General features: G+C 40.4%; 1 pseudogene; it reads right to left on the bottom strand.

The window, feature by feature from the left end:
- Positions 1–4,224: 4,224 nt before the first annotated feature.
- Positions 4,225–5,750, bottom strand: LOC107562772 (uncharacterized; annotated as a pseudogene).
- Between the last annotated feature and the right edge of the window lie 82 nt (positions 5,751–5,832).

Here is a 5,832-nt window from a genome sequence, read left to right as displayed (position 1 = left end):
ACAAAAAATATTATTGGATATTGTTTAGCATAGTGAGGTCCAATAGTAAGGTTAAATCAACTGTAAGGTCAAAAACAACCATTCACTAAATTTGACTATTCTTACAAAACAGAGTAATATTTGAATTTCACTAACAAGATCACATATGTGACAGCATCAAATTAGAAATAATTTATATTAAAGAGAACAACATAGTTTATATAATTTAATTCATCAGATGCTATTAAAATATAAACAAGCTGCACTCAATGAACTGAAACACTTCTGAAAAACCACCTTTATTAAGTAAATCTATAATTTATCAACTAATAAATCATTGGCTTCATTTTAGTAGTCAGTTGCCCTATAGTCCACTTAAATTATGACTTTAAACTTCAGTGATGACGCTATGATTTTCTATACTTCCCTCCCACAAAATCTACGATTTGCAATCTGTAAAATGACACCTTACTTGATCCACAACTTATAAACTCTAAAAAACTGTGAAAAGCTATGTTTAAAAGTCGCCTCACACACTTCTACATGAATTAAAGTGACATCTGAAAGCAATCCAAGCACACCTCCCTCTCCGCTCAACTAATCTGAGAAAGAATATTGAAAACGTCATGAAGCTCTGTGGGACGTTATTAGTAAACCATGTCTGAACTTCGCCAGACCTTCTGTCTCATTTTCTCTCTGTGCCGAGCAGACATCACTTGGGAGGCATGAGAGCAGCAGGAGGGAAAAAAAATTCAGAATAAAGATTCAACGTGTAGGCCCGTTTTCGAAGTATATTTCGGTGGGCTGTGAGAAACATTAGCCTCAATTTTCAACAAAACAACGAAACACTTAGCGAATCCGGTTGACACTAAACACAAATTAATTAATTTCTTCGAGGCCAGGTCTTTTACCCGTGAACAGAAACGCTAATGAGATTCAGCTCTCGGAGGGAGATCACTGCCTCAGTCAGACCACCAAAAATTTAATTCAGATTCAAGAACAACAACAACAACACGGGCACAGAACTCCAAGCAGATATCAAAGCAGAAATTACTTGCAGATCAATGGCATCTCCTGAGGAAAAGTTGGCGAATAGCTTTGGATTAAAGGGCTCTGGTGTTTTTATTTGACCTTTCGTGGGGTTTTGCTAATCAATTGACAAAGATTCAGTGCAATTCATATTTGGGATTACCGGAGCACTCATCACTGCGTGAGTCATGCAGCTTTAACGGATCTTTTAGATGGTGTCTCTCATTATCGAGTGAGGGGAGGCCAAAAGTAATGCTGAAGATCTTCTGTATAATCACATCAGGTCAGACTTGCTAAGAACTTGTCCTGTGAAAAAGGTGAAATTAAATCCAGGGCTCTCCACTTCCCTCCTTCATGCACACTCTCAGCTATTCCGTATCTCTCCAACCTCTTTCATGCTTCACGCTCGGGATTATCATATCAATCAGAATGACCTTATTACGAGAGGTAGAAGGAGCGCGAAAGGGACAAAACCAGAGAGAGAGAGAAAGAGCGAGAGAGTGCTAAACCCAGCCTGACTCATACCTGTGATCTTTTAATACTCAAGTACCACCCAACCCCCACCACACACATATATGTGCACTTATGCCATAAATGGATGAAGGCCTTTTCACACTTGAAATTGTTAACCCTTAGTTGTCTTGTTCAGTTTTTCACAATTTGCATATATTTCATCCTCTTTCAGGGATTAATCCTGGGTAGTAAATTTGAAAGTTTTGAAAGAAAAAAAAAACTTTTATTGGAATTGGACCTTAAGATAAAGTGTGACCAAGATTTCTAGTTCAAAAATGATTTTAAAAAACTTACTATACATCAAAGAATGATTAAAAAAAACTCAGTTTCACAAGTTTCTACAAATAAAATATTAAGCAGTACAACACAACTGTTTCAACATTATTAATAATAATAGTAGTAGTAGTAATAATAATAATAAATGTTTCTTGAGTAAGAAATCAGCATATTAGAATAATTTCTTACTGAAGTAATTGCTGCTGAAAACTCAGCTTTGCCATCACAGGAATAAATTACATTTTAAAATATATTAAGATTGATTTGTGTGTGTGTGTGTGTGTGTGTGAGTGAGAGAGAGAGAGAGAGAGAGAGAGAGAGAGAGAGAGAGAGACAGAATATTACAATACTATTTCACAATATTACAGTTTTTTTGATAAGTCGTAAGACATAAGATAACATAAGAAATTTCTTATTTAAAAAAAACAAAAATTCAAAAGTTTGAGGTTAGTAAGATTTTTAGAGTAGTTTAAGTGCAAAAGAAAATACTGCCATTCATTTGTTCTGCAAAACACACAAAAATTTATACAATTTTGAAGAATATTCTTGGGTCCCAAACTACAACATTAGACTTCACTGGTTTCATTCTATGGGCAAGATATAATTTACAATATTAATTATAAAAAATTAAAAAAAGAAGAAGTTTGGAACAGCATAAGAGCAATTAAATGATGACAGAATTCAGAATTTGGGTTTTATCATGACCAATGGTAAAACTTAGTGCTATACTGCTAAGCCACCTTTCAATATCACAAGTGTGAAAATTGCTTGACCTAGGTTTTGGGGGCAGTTGAAGCCAGAGGATTGGGGGAAAAGTCACAAAAGATATCTCCATAATGTCTTGCTTATTTCTGCTAGCACTGAGATGCAATCTGCGATCACCAGAGGTTTTAATATGAACATTTCACATCAAATTATCCCAGTTCTTCAATTTGTATCTGTTATTAAAGTTAGTGACTTTAGTAAGTGAAACATTACTGAGAACTCCATTAAATCTCTCAAGCTATAAAAAAGCGTTAAAATGTTCCTCTGGAAAAGGATGTTAACCCAGGGTTAAGTATAATGTGAAAAGCCCTTAAGTTCACTTCACATTGCGTGTTGTTTGTGCTGCGTGGCTGAGCCTGAACTTCAGTGCGTTTTACAATTGTTGGCACATTAAAAAATCCTGCTGACTTCTTGATGGTCTGTTTATTTAATTTCGACTAGATTTTTGCCATCGTTTTTTCACTAAATATAGCATTCCTCATGGACAGGGCACACAATTTTACCTTCATCAAAACAAACAGCAAAACAGCTTCTGGCTATTAAACACTTACTCAGCAGTTTTACATTGTCTCTGTGGAGGGAGTCAGGAGCACGTTCAGTGTTTTTCCATTCAGTCTTCATCATTGGGCAATTATTGCTGGTAGATGCCCTGGGCAACAGAGCAGTGGTTCAAACATTCCCTAAAGCAGGTAAACTTTTGCAGGCTTGGATACAACACAACATCAGATTGCTGAGGAGCTTATTTTGTCAGGAAAGGGGAAGTTTGTCCCCTCTCTCCTGTGGATTTCTCCACAGCTCCCTCTCTCAGGGGTGCAGTGGCAATGCGGCAGGTCATCGCCTATCTCCAGCCGCGGCCCGTGAGCTCTTGTCCTGAAGGCATGCATGTTGGTTGCAAAACAGCACGCTCCATGAGGACAAGGACCAGAGCAAGCAGGAAATGATGCAATGTGCACTCATCCTCCAAATGACCCTCTTCTCTCACAATAGTTCTCAGCTCTTTAGTGCACTTCTGTTAAGGCCAAATCCCCATCACAATCCTCTGAGTCTGAGCTATCCATTAATACAGAATTCAGCTGCTGATCAGAGATCCTTTTTTTTCTTGGCAATGGCCAAGGGTGTGATTTAGTGCAGGCAAAGCTCGTCTGAGATCAGCGTTTTAGGGTAATATTCTCCCAAGGCATTCCAAACTCTGAATCTGTTTTAGAGCTCGTATTAGTGCAGTTACAGTGAGACAGAGACAGAGAGAAAAGAAACTTGAAATGACTGTGCGGCCTGGACAGTTGATGTTGTTTGTTTGCTTTTGCATGATTATTGACCTTTGTGTTTGTGTTTTAAAGAAAGTAGCCAATACTGTTAAACAGGGGAAAAAAAACGTTAAGTGTTAAAAGTAGAAAAAAATTGCTAAAAAAATAGAATGAACAATGTTTCAGGCAATAAAAAATGGGATAAAAATTAAATGAAATAAAAACTAAAGAAAAATTTAAAATGCATTTAAATATATTCATTATTAAATTTAATATATGAATTATATATATACATAATTCATAAAATTAATTTAAAAAACAATATATATATGGTTTTGACACACACCTTCCAGGTGTGCCCTAGACACATCATCAGTGATGTAACCTGGGGTCATCGGGTGTTTCTGATCTTTCAACATCATACACCCTCGGCCAGGCGACCCAGCCAGGGGTGACCAGAGGTAGCTTGTGTAGTCCACGGATCGCCCCTTTTGATCCACAGCCATCTTGATGCCTTCTCAGCGGCATCCATGATGTTTTTGATTGCTTTATTCTTGTGCAGTCCCCTGATTCCCAAGAGCTTGAGGGCCCTACATAACGACTGGCCAGCAAAACCTCGGCAGCCAACATCAATGGGGAGGCAGCGGGTCTTCCATCCCCTGTCACGGCATTCGCCTGCCAACTCCTCGTACTTGGCCCTCTTCCGTTCAAACGCCTCTTCCATCCGGTCTTCCCAGGGCACATTTAATTCAAGTAGAACCACCTGCCTTGATGATTCTGAAAATAGTACCATATCAGGCCTAAGCGTGGTTGTGGCGATGGTTTCTGGGAATTTAAGCTGCCTTCCCAGATCAACCTTTAGCTGCCAGTCTCGAGCTGTTGCCAGGAGTCCACCCACTGGGTTCCTGCTCCCTGATGGTTTCTCTCCTGCCTTAACAAATGTGATTGCGCATTGTGCTGGCTGCTGGTACTTGCTGAGAGAGATCCCTGTGCTGATAGTTCCAGCGATTACCCTTAGCACCTGATTGTGGCACCACCGATAACGCCCCTCTCCCAGGGCCTTGGGGCAGCAGCTTAATATGTGCTCCAGGGATCCTCTTTTTTGGCATAGGAGGCATGCAGGGGTGTCTTTCAGTCCCCAGGAGAAGAGGTTGGTTGGACTGCGGAGGACATCGTAGACTGATTGGATAAGGAACTGGATCCAGTATGGCTCCGCTTTCCACAACTCAGTCCATGAGATCTTTCGGTCCGTCGCTTGTTCTCATCGAGTCCACACCCCTTGTTGTCGCATCCCCACCATCCTACTAATGTGCCTTTCCTCCACCCCTGCTCGGATTTCTTCTTGGACCAGTTGATGCCTGTCCTTTCCCCAGGCATTGTCGTACCGGGGTTTATGTTTACAGCCAAGCCCTGCTGCATCCTGGGGCCACTCTCCCCACCAGCACACTGTACCACAGCTGCACCTCAGCCTGGTCAACTGCCTCCTAAGCCCTCCACTTCCTACCCGTCCTCACCACGATGCCAGCTGAGGAAACTTTGGTGTCAGTGGATTCTCTGTACAGCAGCACCTCTCTTGCTTGGGAAACCATAAATTCCTCCGACAGGCTACTGAAGCGGAGTTGTAGCTTGTTCTTCTTTCCGTATAAGGCTATACTGGTGATACTGCGAGGGAGACCCGACCACCTACGTAAAGAGTGGCTGATCTTCCTCTCAAATCTCTCGACAGTGGTTAAGGGGGATGTCTTAAACCAGCAGTGGCCAGAGGAGTTGCGGCAGAATGCCATGCTGGTAAATCCAGGCTTTGAACTTCCCTGGCAGCCCTGACTTGTCCACTGCAGCAATCCAGGCGTGCAACTCTTTTCCAGTTTCATGAAGTGCGGCTGTGTCCTTAAATGTTCTGTTAAAGACTTTTCCCAGGCTCTTAACTGGCTTCTCAGTGATTGATGGAATTATATATATATATATATATATATATATATATATATATATATATATATATATATATACATACATACACACTATCTTT

Source organism: Sinocyclocheilus grahami, unplaced genomic scaffold (assembly GCF_001515645.1).
Source record: "Sinocyclocheilus grahami isolate Dianchi unplaced genomic scaffold, SAMN03320097.WGS_v1.1 scaffold839.1, whole genome shotgun sequence".
In the NCBI taxonomy this organism is placed as follows: domain Eukaryota; kingdom Metazoa; phylum Chordata; class Actinopteri; order Cypriniformes; family Cyprinidae; genus Sinocyclocheilus; species Sinocyclocheilus grahami.
Note: the sequence above shows the minus strand (reverse complement) of the source record. Positions and strands in the feature narration are given on the sequence as shown.